This window comes from Lactuca saligna, chromosome 7 (genome assembly GCF_052625555.1).
Source record: "Lactuca saligna cultivar CGN05327 chromosome 7, ASM5262555v1, whole genome shotgun sequence".
In the NCBI taxonomy this organism is placed as follows: domain Eukaryota; kingdom Viridiplantae; phylum Streptophyta; class Magnoliopsida; order Asterales; family Asteraceae; genus Lactuca; species Lactuca saligna.
In genome coordinates, this window is record NC_136423.1 from 3,535,261 (window position 1) to 3,555,151 (window position 19,891).

The window sequence follows — 19,891 nt, forward strand, 5'->3', positions numbered from 1 at the left end:
TATCAAAAGCTACGTGATTTGATCTAGCATCGATATTATGCTGAATCGATGCCATATGGAAGCCAGAAAGAGGCATACAAGAATGCTTTTACATTAGCCTATCTAACAGCCGAACAAGCACTTGCTGATTACGCTCTTCTCATCACCGATTTGAAGAAAAATTTATCAGCCGAAACATCACCTGTAATCTTGTTCGGCTGATCATACGGTGGAAATAAGATCTTTTCCAACAATTTCAACAAAAATTAAACAAGCACTTGCTGATTACGCTCATCTCATCCCATTTACCTGGAGTACCTGATTACCACAATGTTTTAGTTGAACACTTGTGTGTTTTGTTGGTATTCTGTGTACAAATAGTAATATTAATGGTATTTTTTGTACTAAAAAAACAACAATGGTATTTTTTGAACATTTGGAAACCGGATAACCTACAATAGCCGGTAAAATGATATTTTGTGTACAAAAAAAACAACAATGGTATTTTTTGAACACTTTTGAAACTTCGTTACATTTTTAAGTCATTATCCCATATTGTTTTGACCAATTAAACTTGTCTAATAAGGTTGTTGCGTGATTATAATCATACGATTTCATATAAGCAATTGATTTTGACGATTTTAAAATTGTTTTTGGGTAGAATCAAGTATGATCATAAAATTGTTATTATTTATTATTTTTTATGTAATACTTTGTCTAACTGAATCGAATATGAATCCTAAAAATCTTTTTTGAATTATCTTTTTTTGTTAAATCAGTAGCGAGTTTATAATAGAAAACCATATGGTTCATTTATGTTTTATATGCATTTTTCTATATAAATTCAAAGATTTTTATAGGTAAGATAGATCTTAATTTTTTTTTAAATAAGTCCCTCAAAAATTCCTAAAGAAATTTTAGATAAATTAAAAAAAAAAAAAAAAATAGGTGGGTTCTTGGACTGACCTTTCTTATACCTAGCATCGTCACTGTTTAACATGATTTTTTTAATGGTTGAAGTTATTTAATGTGAACTGAATAATTAACTAATGAATGAAAATGTATTTTTATGTTTTAAACTGTTTTTGTTAGGATTCTACGTTCAATATCTTACAATAAAAAAAAAATATTATACATTTTAAAATTGATTAGTTATATGATCATATATATTTTCAGACTTTTGGCATAACAATATCAATAGTTGGCGGATAGATGCCCTTGACCAAACGTTGATGAGTTAAATTCTCTTTTAGATGAAATATGTTGATTTGGAAGAAGAATAATAGACACGTGTACAAACCGTTATAAAAAACGTTATAGCGATCAAATACTTATGAATGCACCTCAATCATCTTAACCATTTTATTCATGAATTATTTAAACATGTTAACCAACCTAAACTTCATTTATAAAACATTAAAAGTTATGTCATTATTTCACTTTTGTTGTTTGAGTGTAAAAACATGTTATTATAACAATGATTGGCCACAAATTATAACCAACCCTTATTTAGATGATAACTAACCCTTATTTGGATGATTAACATTGAAAATCCTTCTATCAAGAATTAATCAATTGATATTGTCTCCCCTTTATTTTTTTTATAATTGTAATTGTGTTTAGCTATTTTTGAAATATAACTGTAAATTAAAAACTTTTGTTCCCATGTTTTTATAAATTTATAATAGAACCAAATAAATTCTTACTTTTTTTTTTCTTCCTATTTTGCTTTTTCTACATCTCCATTAATAAGTTAAATTAGCTTTGCCTTTGGTGTTGTGTTTATTTATTTTTTTTCCTTATTTGAAGCTGTAGCAAACGATAGAACAGAAAACGCATTAAACACAGAAACATATTAGAAGTAGGGATGTTTGTCATCGGTTAGGTTTTTGACATTTTTTTTGAGATTTTGAATAAGAGCTTCATATTTCTTTTGCATCTCGTGCATGGTCTTCAACAGTTTTGCGCTCTCATAGTCGTTGTCGAATAGGAGTTGCTGCATCTTTAGGTATCCACATGAATTGAGACATGTTCATAATTCCAGCGTCATCTGTTCATGATTGCCAGAAATCCACCAATAGAGAGTTCAACTGCTGTTGCTGATGGTCTGAAAGTGAATAAAATAGAGAGAAATCACAACCAATCAAATAAAAAAACACAAATCCAATCAACATTTAAAGAATGAAAATAGCAACAAACCTTTAAATTATTAAAATCGAACTGAATTTGATAACCGTTTAGCCGTCTTTAGAATTTACAGGCATGCCCTGCAGTAAATATATTGAGATACACAACCTATTTAACTGATTATTAGATTTGAAAAAAAAAAAAAAAGACAATCGTGGTCCAATTTTTCTACGAATGCAATCAGTAAATTTCTAAAAGTCAACTAACCCTTTATTCAGGGCCGGCCACGAGATTTCGGAGGCCTCGTTCCATTTAACAAAAAAAAAGGCCCTAAAACTTAAAAGAACTAAAAATTTAAGCAAATTTTTTCCATGCTCAATTACAATATACATAAAATAAAAATTCATTCAAATAATACACAAAAAAATGAAATTTGCTTCAACTTGAAAATTGTCATCCTTCCAATAGTCTTCACCAGCCTCTTCATGAATAACTTTATCCAAAATGTTTCTCTCAATCTTTTATCGAAATCAATCTATTAAATTGTTCTTGTGCCACAATAGATCATAGGTCTTTAATATGCATGCAAATTTGTAAGTGAATTCTTGGTTTTCGATTATGAAAAAAAAAACTTTGATTTGCTTAAAATAAAACTAAGAAAAATCAGAAATGAAATCAACAAGTTACATCAGGAAAAAAACAAACTCAAAACTTGCTTCTAATAAAATAATCAAAAATTAGAAAAGTTACTTTTTGATTATCTATACTTCAAAAATACCTATAATTAAAATTTTCTAAACATAAATTCTTGATTAACGTTCAAATAGATTATTGCTTCAGTTAGTCTAAATTCAAAAAAATAGGACACGAAGAAAAGAAAGAAAAAAACTGGTTTACTTCTTACTGATCTGAAAGTGAAACTTATCAGAAAAATAAAAAATAAAAAATGAACTTAAAGGAAAAAAACAAATTTTAATTTGCTTGCACAGTTGTACCTTCAAAAATTAGAAATTGAGTTCCTTCTTCCTTATGATTTTCGAAACTGATTTTCTTGTGCCTTTTGATTTTCGAAACCGATTTGCTTGTATCTTTAATAAAACAAACCAAAAATTAAAGTTAAAAAAGGAACTTGCATAAAAAACAAACCAAAAAAACAAAAAATCATAAATTTCTTACCTTCTGATTTCGAAACCTCAACCAGGATTGATTTTGGAGCTTCTAAAATTTGATTTTCGAGAAGAAACAAGAATGATTCTAACATTCAGGTTTTTTTTTCCAGAGATTATAAGCACAAAGCACTCAAAGCTGATTTTCGAGAATAAAATAGAATTGATGCTTCTGATTTTAGAGTAGAAAGACGAAACAATAGGATTGTGAGAACTAAAAGCTCCTGATTTGATTTGCCTCTGAAATTGTCTGATATTAAACAAACAATAAGATACTTGTTGTCAAGGAATCATTAATTTCTTACCCATGCCTAAGAGAAATCGAAGAGTTTTTTCTTTTCCCAAAGTTTCAGATTTCCCGCTCCTTGTGCTCCTACATCTTGCATACATGCGATTGTTAACCTAATTTGATTTGGGTCTCAAACCGAATACAACTAGTTTACATGATGGAAAATTTTGGGGCCCCATAATTATTGGGCCCTGTTCAAAGGCATTGTTTGAACTCCCCATGGGCCGTCACTGCCTTTATTATGAGGTATTCACTCGATTAATAATCCTAAAACAAACATAAATAAATTTTAAGCAGGAAATGGTAGGAAACTTTAAGTACATTGTTGAATGCATGTAATCATTTTTAAGAAGGAAATATCAGAAATGTCATTTTGACTAAAATGAACTCAAAATATTAAACTTTATTGGAAATGAGTGAGTTGAATACACGAAACCAAATAAGTTACTATGAATTGATTTTTTTTAAAAAAATCTAAAATAAATCAAACTTCCCTCACTTTTAATTCCTTGTATTAGCATCCTAATGTTGTCCATTGAAAACCACTATAAGGTTGCATGGGTATAAGAAAAAAATCCAACTGATGTGAGCAAATATTAGGGGCGAAATGGTATGAATGTTGCAAAATGGTACCAAAACAAGGTCATGTTATTTGGTAATGATCCTAAAACAAACTCAAACACTTAAGTTTAGTTGGAAATGAGTTACCCGAAGTTATAACTGGAGTATTGAAAGAGAGTAACCAACTTTTTCAGCTTGGTAACAATTATCATCTTACAAAATGAAACCCAAAAAAATCTAGAAAAAAGAAGAATTGGATCCTACCTTTGCTTCGTCCTAATTTCCTAACTAGGCGTAATAACTATCGATCCATAAATCCTTAAGCATTTAGATTGTCAACTACGACATCCAGGTTTGAGCATGTGTCGGTCAGACCATAATAAAACTTAGTTGCACATTTTAGGTCTAGTTGTGGGTTAGCCGCATTGCTAACTAAACCTAGGATTCATTTTTTAACTAAAATCTTAAGTCGTAATTTGAATGGATAATCTTTTTTGATACGAGGGTGTATTTATAAGAGTTTACAAAACTCTTTATTTGATTAATGTTTGATTGGGGTATTTTATTTAATCCTATATGTGTACTTTTAAACTACAAGGATCGGCCAGTTTGGAAAAGTCAAAGGATAGGACCATTTTAGCATATACCTGTTTTGAAATATAACAACCATATCTACAAGTTTTTCAGTCTAGACACCTCACCAAGAGTAGTTTATTCATATTATTATTATTATTACTTTTATTAGGTTTTACTAATTCAGAGTTTTTACACCCTAGGCTATAGTCGTATTTCCTAAGGAATTACTAGTTCACTATAACCTGAGGCATTGATACCAATCTATCGCACCCTGCCCGGTCGTTAGTGGAAACATCGGGCAGTGCGACGTAGGGATAATTGTATCTCGGCAACAGGTACAATCAAACACAAAGGTATATTTTAAACATTTATTTATTATTGATTTTTGAAGGATTACATTGTTTTAGGGACAGACACAAAGTCCTAACATAACTATGCTAAACTTCAATAGCTTCCTTGCAAACTTCCTTTATACTTGGGGGACACTCTTCCACACTCATCTTCCTGAGAATACATGTATTTTGAAAGTCAACATAATGTTGGTCAGTGCTGTTAGGGTGCAAAGTCATGCTTGGATGTGGAGTCTTGGGCTAACCTACTTGTATGTGTAATGGGTTGTCTTTCCTTTATAAGGAAGTGAGTGACACTCATTTTATGTGAGGAACACTTATGAGAGCATTAGTTTAGAGAGAGAAAAATTGCAAGACCCATTTGTACTCTTTCTATGAAACTAATGAGAGCTTAAAAGAATTATTTACTTCTTGTGTTCTTGATTTTACATGTTGATTCACTAGATCGTTCTTATTCCGCACATGCCATCATAACCAACACCACATCAATTGGTATCAGAGCAGGAATCATATCTCTGATCTGATTTTCATCCTTTCAAGAGTTTTTAAATTAATTTATTTTTGGTTTAAAAGTTTCCGCACTATTTGAAAAGTGAAAAATTAATTGGATCTAAGTCTGTGATTCGATTCCGCACTTGAATTGTTGAATCGAGTGTTCATCTAGCAATTTGAATCAACTAGTTTGTTGTTAAGAATCTCAAATTTTCTTCAAAATTCTCAAAGTTTTCTTCCGTAAAACAATGGCGTCATTCAATCTTAATTCCATGACTTCATTCTTTCATTTGCTAGGATCATTTACAAAAATTCCAATGTTAACCCCTTAGTATTACGATCAGTGGGCTGATCGTATGGAGGATTATATCAATGGTTTAGATGAAGAATTATGGACTTGTATTTTTGGTAATCGCAATCCTCCATCGAATGTTCAACCACTTGGACAATCTTTGCCCGGGGTTTTAACTGCCTTCGTGTCAAATTAAATTTTTGACATCACTGAATATCCAAAAAAAAAAATAATTGCTTCTTATCTTTATTCTTTCACACTTAACACACACGAAATCCTTGAGGTTCTGAGTAATACCAACTCAGGATGATGATTTCAAGAATCTGGCAAATAACTTTACTTTGAAACCATAAAGTAAAAGAGCCTTACCTCCATCCGAAGGGTTCTGACGGTTACTATTCTATTGGGGCAAACAATCCAGGCTGTTTGAAGGGACTGTTTGAATTCTGTGTGGGTTTTGAGGAGACGTGACAGTTACTTTATCACGCATGGTTACTTTTTCATCATCATGACATGGTTTTCTCGGTGACACGTCACAGATCATTAAATGCTTATCCCGCTTTGATTTCAAAATTTAGCGTTACATATAAAAGGGGATTCAAGGGTTCATTATCAGTTTACGCTTTCATATTCCCAAATTTAATCTGATAAACATCCAATTCTCAAACCCTAACAATGGCGACTGTTAATCCTGATGCAACTTTATCTCACACCACCGATGATGTAACTGTTGGATTAGTGTCTAAGTCCGTAACCATATTTTGTAAATACTTGACCTGGTTGTGCATGGTCCTTTTGGGTTGCCTTTACCAAAGCAACTTGACTAGAGAAATAAATTGTAACGCCCGTAGATCCGGGCTAGTCAATTTAGAGGCAATATGGGTCGAAAATGACTTTTCGGCAAAAGATTATTTAGAATAAATAATTTTAACCAAGTTATAGTATATGTCACAAGGTTTCCGTACATATAAAGAACGCCGAAATCCAAGTTATAACGAAGAAGTTATGGCCCGTCGAAGTTTTATGGCAAAACCGGCACGGCACCGGGAAGCGTAAATAGTGAATTTACGATAAAGCGAGATTTATCCTTATCAACCTAAACGAAAGTCGTAGAATATGTTAAACTAAGAGCATCGATAAAAAGAACGCCCAAATCTGACTTCGTATGAGGAAGTTATGATTTTTCAAAGTCTCAGCTAAGTAGTGTACAACCCGAAACTCGAATTTTAGTTCGAGCGGTTTTTGGCTTACGCGACCTAAATGAGAGTTAAAGATCTCATTAATAGGAACTCAACAGTAAAAAGATGGACGAAAATGAAGTTCGTATGAAAGAGTTACGAATTCTTCGAGGTCATTTAACAGTCTAAACGCCTCCTACTGTTAAATTTATGATCGGTCGAGAATTAGCCGACGGAGCCAAAATGAAAGTTGTAGATATTATTTTTACCTACGCATGGATATAAAGAACGTCGAAAACGAAGATAGTATGAGATAGATATAGACGAAGCTTAGTCGCTACTTTTCGAGCGCGGCGAATTCGATACAGTTTTGTAAATCCGAGATAGAATGAGAATTAGCCAACGAGATCTAAATGAGAGTTGAAGATCTCATTAATAGGAACTCAACGGTAAAAAGACAGACAAAAATGGAGCTCGTATGCGAAAGTTATGGACGAAGCTTAGTCCCTACTTTTCGAGCGCGGCGAATTCGATACAGTTTTGTAAATCCGAGATAGAATGAGAATTAGCCAACGAGGTCTAAATGAAAGTTGAAGATCTCATTAATAGAAACTCAACGGTAAAAAGACAGACAAAAAAGGAGCTCGTATGCAAAAGTTACGGACGAAGCTTAGAGACTACTTTACTATAAAACTCCTATAAATACAAGGGTGAACTCCTCATATTTTCTTCACACCATAAGCCTCTCTTTCTCTCTCTAACATCTCTCTAGCCTCCCTAAACCCCTACCAAGTCTACGGAACCTCCCTAGCACGAGAAGAAAGCCCCGGAGCGCCCGACGGCTCCGAGAAGAAAAGCTTTCGTCTTGGAAACGCTGCTCCAGCGAAGCCCGGTTTTTAATAAAAACTCGTTGTAAGTGAGCTACGCCTATACTATATTTAATATAGATTTTATTTAATTATAGTAACATTATTAAGACCTTAAAATAATTATTTGGGCTATTATTATGAGTTATATTGAGTGTTATTTAACGCTTATATAATAGTAATAATATCTAGACTATTAATTAGTCGTGGTTGTAACGTCCGGGTTTTCAGGGCTAAGCATTTTTGTCAATGTAATAGTCTAGGTCAACTATTGTAACTCTTTTTGAAGTAATAAATATGAAATATTTGAGTATTATGTGAATTATGTGTGTTTATGTGTTTAGTATTTAATTATAAATGTATAATTAATAAAGAATAAAAATGAGCGTCAAAATTAAAGTGTGAGATAATCCCTATATCTCTAAATAAAGTTGTAGAATATGTCTCAAGATTTCCATACATATAAAGAATGCCGAAATCCGAGCTATAACGAAGAAGTTATGGCCCGCCGAAGTTTTACGGCAAAATCGGCACGACACCGGGAGACGTAAATAGTGAATTTACGATAGAAGACTTTTTAGCCTTAGCAATCTAAACAAAAGTCGTAGAATATGTTAAGCTAAGAACATCGATAAAAAGAACGCCCAAATCTGACTTCGTATGAAGAAGTTATGATTTTTCTAAGATTCGGCTTAGCAGTGCACGGCCTGAAACTCGAATTTTAGTTCGAGCGGTTTTTGGCTTACGCAACGTAAATGAGAGTTGAAGATCTCATTAATAGGAAATCAACGGTAAAAAGACAGACAAAAACAGAGTCCGTATGCAGAAGTTATTAATTTTACGCAGATATTTAACAGTATAATCTCCTTGTACTGTTAAATTTAAGATCGGTCGAGAATTAGCTGACGGTGTCAAAATGAAAGTTATAGATCTTATTATTACCTACGTGTGGATATAAAGAACGTCAAAAACGGTGGTCGTATGTGAAAGTTACGGATTTTAGAAGTCGGAAGTGTGCTGTGCGAAAATGAGTGATGTGGCACAATCTTGGCCATTGCTTTCTCCCCAAGGCTTGCCACCAGATGGTGACATGTGGCACCAAGTTCAGCCACATTTCACCCTATAAATACCACCTCTCCCACCCTCATTTTCTTCACACCTTTCCCATTCTTTCTTCTCTTTACTCTCTCTCTCTCTCTCTAGAACCTCTCTCTAGCCCCGAAATCCCCCGAAAAGCCTAGGGAACCTCCCTAGCACGAGGCGGAAGCCCCGGAGTGCTCGAAGGCTCCGAGAAGAAGAGCTTTTCGGCTCGGGAACGCTGCTCCAAGCAAAGCCCGATTTTCTATAAAACCCGTTGTAAGTGAGCTACGCCTACACTATTTTTAATATAACTTTTATTTAATTATAGTAACGTTATTAGGAACTTATAATAAATACTTGGGCTATTATTATGGGTTATATAAGTATTTTTTTGACGCTTATATAATAATAATAATAATAGCTAGACTATTAATTAGTCTCGACGAATAATAAACTAAACTCTAGTGGTAATAATACTAGGTTTCGTCGAAGAAAAATTCTTTTTAAGAAGCGAAGCGCTGTCTGAGTTCGGAATCACCACCTTTTCCGGTGAGTGCATAGTTACTTTCAGCTTACACATAGATATGAAGTATTTTATATAAATTACGTGCTATGTGTGCATATTATCTGAATACTTGCTATCTATGTTAGATGAACGTTGTTATACATGTTTTCAATGCTTTAAACTGTATATGTATTTTATATCTACGAAAATGTTGGGGTAAAACATGGGTAGATGTAATAGGTGATGTGTGATAAAATGATGAGAGGCCTCGATGTTGTTGTTGTTGATCCAGTCATCTAGCGGAGTATAGATGACGACCACAGACTCTTCTAGACAGTCCAGTGGAACACTAGCAGACTCGCAACCTGTAGGTGTTGTGAACGATGTGTTCACCGGTGTACTCCATCCCCCACATGGTTGCCTATTAGGACATTTATTGCTGAGGAATCCCCTTAGCAGTAGTGTTCGTCCCGATGATGATCCTTAGGCTAGGTCCCTTATGATAGGTGTTTAGGGACGTAAAGTGAGGATAACGGGAACGGGTAATCGGGTTATTGTTGATTGATGAAATTAATAAACTTATTTATTGTGGGTTGAAAACCCTATGTGCTCACCAGGCTCCCAAGCCTGGCCCACTCAGTTTTATGCATTACAGGTAGTGGCGCATGAGCATAGGTGTGATGTTTTGGACGAGGGATTACGGATATAGGCCTGTAGATATGAAATAATGTAGTAAGCCTTATATTGTACTGTTTATACTTTTGATCTGTACGAACATGACATCCCGAGTCTTTTAATGAAATACATTTCTATGGAAATGCTTTTGATAAATCTTTATCATATTATTGTTTTGGGACAAATTCCGCAACCCTTTTATTAAAAGATAACTCTGATTTTGAAATAAAGTATAAACAAAACCGGTCTTTTCTGGCCGTGATTTTGGGGATGTCACAGTGGTTAACGTTAAAAATTAAACCCTAGTGGTATTGATACTAGGTTTTGTCGAGGAAAATTGTTTTGAGATAACGAAGTGCTGTCTGAGTTCGGAATCACCACCTAATCAGGTGAGTGCATGGTCTCTTTCATCTTACACATAGATATGAAGTATTTTAATATAAATTACGTGTTATGTGTGCATATTCTCTGAATACTTGTTGTCTATGCTGGTGAAAGATTTTTATACATGTTTTAAATGATGTAAACTGTATAAAGTATTTTATATCTACAAAATATGTTGGGTAAAACATGGGTAGATGAATGATGATGGATAAAAGCTGAAATAGAGGAACATTAGTAGTACAGACCTAGTGCCCTATAGGTATACATTGGCAGCAGTGGACCTAGTACCCTATAGATGAGCACTGGCAGCTGCACCACAACCCGTAGATGATTTTGATCTACGGTAAACGTCCTAGCAGCTGCGCTCTAAGGATAGTATCGGCAGCTGCGCCTAATATGGAGCCTTATGACCATGACAATAGTGTTTAAAGGTCAATACCGGCAGAAGCGCCTCATAGAAAATGTCCTAATTCTGGCAGCTGAGCCTAAGTGACAATATTAGCAGCTGCGCTTGACCAATGTGTCATTGGCAACAATGGACTTCATGTTGTTTCCTTAGGATGATCCTTAGGAATGAATGAATGAGAAAGAGCTGATTCTTAGGGTAGATCCTTAAGAATAAAGAAGATAATGGGGATGGGTAATTGGGTTGATTGTTTGATTGTTTAAACATAATAATTATATTATTGTGGGTTGAAAACCCTACGTACTCACCAGGTTTCCCAACCTGACCCACTCAGTTTATTTATATCACAGGTGTTGATATGAAGTGACATTACACTAAGAGATTTAAAGAGATGTAGATCACTAGTGTAAATAATTGTAAGTTCTGTTTATGCTTATGTTTCTGTATTAACGATGACGTCCCAACGTTTTAAAATGAAATAAATACGTTTCTTCGAAAATGTTTTAATAACGTATTTACCATGTTTTTCTGGGAACAAATTCCGCAATATTTTTATAAAATGAAGTACTCTGATTTTTATAAAGCATAAACAAAATCGGTCTTTTCTGGCCGTGAAAATGGGGATGTCACATAAATAGAGAAAGAGGTTATTATGATTTATTAATATGTTATAAGAATAATATATTAAAGGAGAAATCATATTTGTTTAATTAATATTGGTCAATAATTAATTAGGAATTAATTTTGTGATCAAGTGTAATTAATTAAACTAGAGGGGCTAAATTGTAATTATGTGATAGTTACAAAATAGGGCAATGGTTATCCCTGTAGAAGGATGGGCGAATTCAAGGGATTGGATATCCTTCAAATCATCCATATGGTCCAAGGGATAAGGGTTATCAAGGCTTATCTTATGATTGCTTGGTGGGCAAGCAACTAGATAAGGATAAGGACTGAAACTCTGATCTCAACCATATATAAAGACCCCTAGGCCTTAAGAAATCGCCCCACTTGCTTCTAAGAGATCCATAGGCCGATTTCTATCTCTTTCCTTCTCTCTCTATAGCATCTCCAATTGCTTGTGGTGTTTGTGAGCCATTAGATGCGCTACACTTATTGTGCTTGCTTTCAAGACTTAGGGTTTGAAGATTTAAGTTGTTATTGCAATATAACAACAAGAGGTATGTGATCTAACCTTATATATGAATTTCGAAAATAGCAAGCTACATTAGGGTTTTATTCATGTGTTCATAATGTTGTGTATCTAATAGTGAAAACATAGATCCAAATTTAGGGTTGCATGCACACATAGGATTGTTTGTATAAAACCTATCAGTGGTATCAGAGCCTTTGGTTAACTTGTTTTCAATTAGTATTATTCAATTGTATGAATTTGACAAATTAGGGTTTATAGCCAATAAACCCTAGGAGGCAAGAAATTTCGAGATTAGGGTTTCCTAATCCTAATTTGCGAAAATTATGAAAAGGTTTTTGAATTCTTTCCATTTAATCCAAGATTTCGAAATCTAGGGTTTGTAAACCCTAAGATTTCGAGATTAGCCTCCTTCCCCAAGATAAGATCCTAAATTTTAGGGATTTGGATAATCCCATATCTTGTAATTATCTTTTAATAATTAAATATGGTAATTAAAGATTTTGAATTATCCCCTCCCATTATTTTCGAGATTTAGAGGGATAAAAGGGATTAGGATAAATTAATTGTTTAAATGGTAATTATCCTTTAAGATTTAATAATCCCTTATGATTTAATAATCTGAATTAATAGTTTAATTTGAGATAATTATTAAATCAAGAGTTTTAATATTTAAAATTTTAATTTAAATGGTATTAAATTTCGAAAAATTTAAATTAAAGATTAAAACCCTAGTATTGTGAAATGTTTAAAATACATCATATACTATTATATTATTACAAGCTTAATATATATATATATATATATATATATATATATATATATATATATATAATTAAAATGCTAGTCTTACCGTTAGTATACCTCATTCACGAAGCCGGTCTATAAGGTGGGTATAAGGTTGTTGCCTATAAAATGATGCTTAATGGGTGTACACTCACACCTACCGCTTGCTTGACTGGTGGAGGGTCGTTAGCCGAACGGGTAGGATAGGGCAATCATCTCTTCATCAATAAGTATAATGAATCTATATAAAGTAACTAAACGTTTTTACAAATTCCCAATCCTAGTTACTTTAGACGAAAGTGAAATTGATGCAATCCCATGAAATTACACTTTGCACCCTTGCTAAGAAGTTAGTGGAGCGTGTGTGGTTTACCAGCACACTAATTGGTTCTAAGCAAAGGTGGTAAAGGGTGATTCATTGTTTGTCATAGTTCGATGGAGCGTGTGTGGTTTACCGGCACATCGAATATGTGATTGTAACAATGACGACACCATGTAAATTTGCATGGTTATACACACCCACTTTGCATGGTTATTCACACTTTGCACCATGTAAATTGATGCAATCCCATGAAATTACAGTCACAAATGAAAGGGGCATATCGAGATTTAAACATGTCGTTGAAAAGTTCAATGAATCTCCAAGAAAATCTAGAAATTCTCAATACATTTAAAACTTAAGCTTATGTTTTTCATGGTGAAGAATTAGTGAATCGTCATTCACTTACTTGCAAATTATTTGTGTGTTGGATTACGACATCCCTTTTCTAATATGTAAATAATGTTGTTGGATCCTAGCCCAAATTTTTAATTTTGAGTGTTTAATTAGGATTCAGTTCTAATCAAACTTTGTCCTTTCTATTTGTAGATGGCTAATGCGAACAACACTGCTGCTAACTCATTCACGCTAATGAGTCTTTGTCAAAAAGTGACTTTCGATGGATCGAACTTTAGCGAATGGATAAGATACATTCACACGATTGCGCGATACGAGAACAAAGAGTATGTCCTCGACGAGAAGCTCGGGAAGATCAATCCATAAATTGCTACTCCCGAAGAAATTGCTGTCTTTGAGACACACGAACGTGATGTAGCGAAAGTCCATTGCATCATGATAGCCACTATGAACCAAGAATTCCAAAGGTCCTATGAGGACATGTATCCGTATGAAATTCATCAAGACTTAATGGAGAGGTACCACCAAAGCGCGAGGCAAGAGCGCTATGAGATCATCACAAACATGATCACCGCTAAGATGGGAAGTGGAGAATCTCTTACCGTGCACTTTCAAAAGATGAAAAGATATGTTGATCGTCTTCGCAAGTTAAATGTTAAATTTGGGGAAGATTTAGCCATCGACATTGTTCTTCACTCCTTGCCCTCATGCTACAACCAATTTAGGATGACCTACCACATGAACAAGGAAGAGGTCACCCTAAGAAAACTCCAAGGGCTCCTAAGGACTGCTGAGAGCAACCTCAAGGAAAAGTCTGTTGCACCGACTCCCGCTCAACCCACTGCTACTGTTTTGGCAATTGGGAAACGAAGGGGAAAGAAGAGGAAGGCTCCGTCAAAGAGCCACCACAAGGGAAAGTCCCGAGATGTTTCCTCTTCTAGTGGGACCAAGGATGGCCCTGCTAAGCCCAACTCTAACCCAAAGGAGGCCGAGTGCCACCATTGCCACAAAATAGGGCATTGGAAGAGAAGCTGCCCGGAATATCTGCAAGCCATCAATGATGGGAAGATCAAGCCGTCTTTCGCAAGTATTTACACAATTAAATCTAATGATTCATCTCATGCTATTTCTTAGGTTCTTGATACAAGATGTGGTTACCACATTTGTTCTGATTTGCAGGGACTAGAAGAAATAGGGATGTGGAGCATGGAAGAATAAATCTAATCATGGGAAACAGAAGATCGTCGGCTGTCACCAAGATTGGAGTGTATTCTCTAGTGCTTAGTAATGGATTAGGTTTAGATTTAAATAATTATTGCTACTCGTCAGATATGGCAAGAAACATCATTTTGTTTCATGGTTTGTTTAGATAAGGATTTAGATATTCATTTAATAATGAGAATGGTTCTATTTATGATTATCTAAATGGTGTTTTATACTTTGAAGTAATGCCTTGTAATGGAATTTATGAAACTGTTATGGTTGTAGATAACCTAGGAAATGATGTGTTGTGTATGGATTCTTCCAATAGTATGGATAAAGCATGTTTTTGGCATTGTCGTCTTGGACATGTCAACAAGAAACGCATAGCCCAACTCTAAAATGATGGAGTGTTGGAGTCATTCAACCTTAGGGAAGATGACACATGCAAATCTTGTTTACTTGGAAAGATGGCCAAGTCACCCTTCACTGGCACTTGTGAGAGGGGTGAGGGTTTATTGGATCTCATACATACCGATGTATGTAGACCTTTTAGATCCACCACAAAGGATGGAAACCGCTTCTATGTGACTTTCACCGATGATTATAGTAGATATGGGTATATTTACTTAATCAAGCACAAGTCAGAAACGTTTGAAAAGTTCAAAGAATTCAAGCATGAAGTGGATAATCAAATGGGCAGTAAAATCAAGGTGCTTCGATCCGATCGAGGAGGAGAGTGTTGGATTGGTGTCTAAGTCCATAACTATTTTGGTATGTACTTGACCCGATGGTGCATGGTCATTTTGGGTTGCCTTCACCAAAGCAACTTGATAGGATGAATTATGGAGAGAAAGGATTAAATAGGATTTATTAATATATTATGAGAATAATATATTAAAGGAGAAATCATATTGTTTAATTAATATTAGTCAAAAATTAGTTGATAATTAAGTTTGTGGCTAAAAGAGATTAATTAAACTTAAGGGACTGGAATTGTAATTATAAGATAATTGCAATTGGGCTATGGATTACCTTATATTATAAGGTTGGACGAATTATATGGGGAAACCCATTAGAAATCGTCTTAGGGCCTTTAAGGAAGGAGTCCATGGGTTGCGTAGGGCTTAAGCATCCAAATTAGGGTTTCCTTATTAGATAACCCTAATAGCCTCACTATTTAAAGGACCTTTATGCCCCAAAAGCGTGGTGAACTAATTGGTTAGGGTCTCCACACGTTTTGGGCAACCTCCTTCTCTTCTCTTTTTCATCCTCTTGCTCTTGGTGTTTGTGAACCATTAGAGGAGTGATATTTGTGACTCTAAGCTTTCTAAAGTCATTACAAGGAGGAATTGTGATTGTTATTGCTACATAACAATCAAGGTATGATATAAACCCTAATTCATATGCTATGTTGATTATCATATACTAGATCTAGGGTTTATAGTCTTGGATGAATTGCATGTACATTAGAGAAACCTAGATCCAAGCATTAGGGTTTGTATGAGCATATAGGATGTTCTTATAGCTAAAACCCACCAGTGGTATCAGAGCCTAGATTAGTTTCTATTATATTGATGCTATGTTGAATTATGTACTGAAAATCGAATTTTGGCATTCTGTTCGAACCGACTCGGCGAGTTCCAATGTGTGACTCGACGAGTTTGAGCGTCAGAAAGAGGGGACTTCGAGATTTCTTGCTGTTTTACTCATGGATAATTGCCTTATCTATTCTAAGTCATTAAAATCCGATTCTATTCATATTTGTGAGTATATCCTTGATTAAACAAAAGATAATTACCAATTGATTAGATAATAACTTCCTTATTTGATAAAGTTTGATTATTTGTATTAATTGGGTAACTTATTTTGCAATAAATTGAAATCAAGGTCAAATATAGATAATGATGAAATTAATTGTTTAATTTATATTATTTGTTATTTGATCCTTGTGTTATGAAAAGTTTCAATTTTTCCCCTTAAGTTTTGTTTTTGAAATTTAAATAGTTAAAACCCTAATGTCTTTTAAATGTTTCAAAACTTGCCCTCAAGTTTTGGAATTTAAAAGTTGATTAAAAGTTTAATTTAGAAATGTTAAATTCTAAAACCTTAGTATTGTTTTGAAAAGTTCAAATCACACCCTTATGGTTTTATTAATTAATTAAGGTGTATAATTAAAAGTGGTTTAATAAATCCATAAAGTTTTGGTTTACAATTTAATTGAATTAAAAGTATAATTGTTAAATTTGACCACATAGTATTTTAAAAGTGTAAAATACACCCTATATTATATATAACATTAAAAGTCTAACATTAGATATATGTATGAGTAAAAGTCAGTCTTACCGTTAGTAGGCCTCATTCATGAAGCTGGTCTATAAGGGGTGTTTAAGGAAATTGCCTATAAAATGGCGATTGAATGGGTATCCACTCTTACCCACCGCACTCTTGACTAGTGGAGGGTCGTTAGCTGAACGGATAGGATAGGACAAAAACCTTCCATTATAAGTATAATGAAGTACAAAAGTAACTAAATATTTTACAAATTCCCAATCTTAGTTACTTTAGGCAAAAGTGAATTGATGCAATTCCATGAAATTACACTATGTACCCTTGCAAAGACGTTAGTGGAGCGTGTGTGGTTTACCGGCACACTAAATGGTTCTAAGCAAAGGTGACAAAGGGTGACTCAATGTTTGTCATAGTTCGGTGGAGCATGTGTGGTTTACCGACGCATCGAATAGGTGATCGTAACATGTGAGGGAACCATGTAAGTTTGCATGGTTATTCACACCCGCTTTGTGATCCTCGGCATCCCAGTCACAAACTAGAGGGGCATATCGAGATTTAAACATGCCATTGAAAAGGTTCAATGAATCTCAAAGGATCTAGGAGTTTTCATAGATTTAAAAATTAAATTTCTTTTTTTTTTCACGGTGGAAAATTAGTGAATCGTCATTCACTTACCTTCAAATGTTCTGCAACTAGATTACGGCATCCATTTTCTAGGTTGTAGAGCATTGTGTCGGGTTCTAGCCTTAATATCTCATTTGGGTGATTTATTAAGGACTCAATTGATCAACTAACTTGAATTTGTTTTCTCCCGTTTTTTAGATGTCAAAGTACGACAACCATGGTCTTCCCAAATCCCGTGGAACAAGCATTCCACATGAAGATGATGTTCCACGATTCGATCGAGGAACAAGAGATCATGCGTCACTTCCTCCTCCTCCTCCAATTATTCCCCCTAACCCACAAGATCGAAGAATTGAAAGGTTCAATGTCACTAAAGCCCTATTGGAAATGAAACATGAAGATGGTAAACCCGTGTGTGCCCACGTTCTAGGAATGAAATCACACATTGATAGGTTGAAAATGTTGGGTGTGTTATTCCTGGATAAGTTGGTTGTGAATTGGGTTCTGCAGTCACTTCCTGAATCATATAATGAGTATTATATGATGGATCATGACGAAAACCTCATTGACCTAACTTACATGCTTATTGCTGCTGAATCAGAAATGATTTAGAAAAACAATGAAGCGTATTTGTTGGGAAAGTCAACCAACCATGCTTCCGAGGATGTTCTAGGAGAACCGACCTGCATTTGCTGCCAAGAGAAAGGGCGTTGGATACAAGTCTGCCCTAAGAGGTTGAAAAGTCTAGAAGATGGGAGAGTCAAAGAGTATGACTGTGCTTCAGGTAAAATCCACTATCTAACTCAATTCGTTCCTATTCGTTGATTCTTAATGTGATAAGATTGCATTTGAATGTTCTGCAGGATCAATGAAAAGAGAGGAAGCTTGATGGAAAAACAAGATGAGTCTAATCACAAAGAAATGGATCTCGATCGCATGGACTTGAAGATTAGATTTTGAGCTTAGAAAGTTATGATAGAGTTGTTAGGAATATTTATTACATAGTTTTTCAGTTGATTTTGCATTGTAAGGACAAATGTTTTCCGCTGCTTTTATGAATAAAATAAATTTTGGTTTGACTCATTTATTTATTTCCTTGCAATGAAATCGTTATGAAAATTGATGTTTGCATATTTCTACAACGAATGGATGTGATTCTTAATTATGATTGTGGAAATGTCGAGAATTTACCAAATAGGGAGAGTTTCTCATCGCCCAAGTTTCAGTTGGACAGAAACTTGGAATCATGCAACTTGGTTGCATGATGAATGAGAAATTTCATATTTGGAAATTAAACTAATTCGTGTCAAGTGAAGGATTAGGAGATCGAGTACACAAAGTTGTGTGTTGATCAAGTCCACCGCAAGAGTAACACAGATATTCGTCATGATTTACTAAAGGTTTAGTAAATATGATTATACTTATAAGATTAAGTGTAATTCTGAATTGATTGAAAAGGTTTGAATCAATAGCAGAACGAATAAGAAGAATCAAGTAGGCAGAAAGATAAAAGTTTCTCTATTCTAAGAAGAAGGGAGAGTACCTTTTATTATGCTTTATGATAAGTCTTAATGATTAAGAACCATATATCAATTGATCCTCTAAGTGAGTCTTAGTGAAATTGTATGTATAAGAAGAGGAATCAAGAATTGAAGAAATGATTAAATCAAGAAGTCAATCATACTTCGTTCCAAAACAAGTCTTAAAGTTAAGATTGTGACATTGAGTGACAAGTCTTAAGAAGGTTTATAACATTCATCAAATGTAGAATATGGAAAAAGTTTTATTATTCGTGCACATTTGAAATTGAAAAGTTGTGATGTCTTGGATAAGACAAAGATCAACTAGGACCAATTTTGTGAAGTGTTTTGTCTTGATAAAACCTACACTAACTCTTGAATATTTGTTTGTCAAGAAATGTTTATTGACAAGAGAATCTTATATGTCAAGGAGTCAGTGGGAGTCTTAATGGTCTTGAAAGGTTTCAAGAACAAATCAAAATAAACCTTATCAAACATCACTAGAACACGACTTGAGGTTTACAACCTATCGTGTTGACATTATCTTGTTTCTGCGCCGTTCCAATCGAGTTAGTTATGCATGTGAATTCTATGAGTTATCATTTGAGTGCATAAAAGTCAAGGACCTTAATCAATGAAAAGTACATTGATGGGAAAGGGTGAGCTGCTTAACTACTTGGAAGACATGGTGGGCAGTCGTGTTACCATAAGGCA

The 19,891-nt window shown here is 34.3% G+C and overlaps 1 long non-coding RNA gene across 1 annotated transcript; it reads right to left on the minus strand.

The window, feature by feature from the left end:
* Positions 1 to 1,832: 1,832 nt before the first annotated feature.
* LOC145006479 (uncharacterized) lies at positions 1,833 to 3,657 on the minus strand. The gene is made up of 4 exons (XR_013662910.1): positions 3,283 to 3,657; positions 3,102 to 3,194; positions 2,179 to 2,246; positions 1,833 to 2,086 (listed from the first exon to the last, which is right to left on the minus strand). It is a non-coding gene; the product is annotated as an uncharacterized LOC145006479 (long non-coding RNA).
* Positions 3,658 to 19,891: the final 16,234 nt, after the last annotated feature.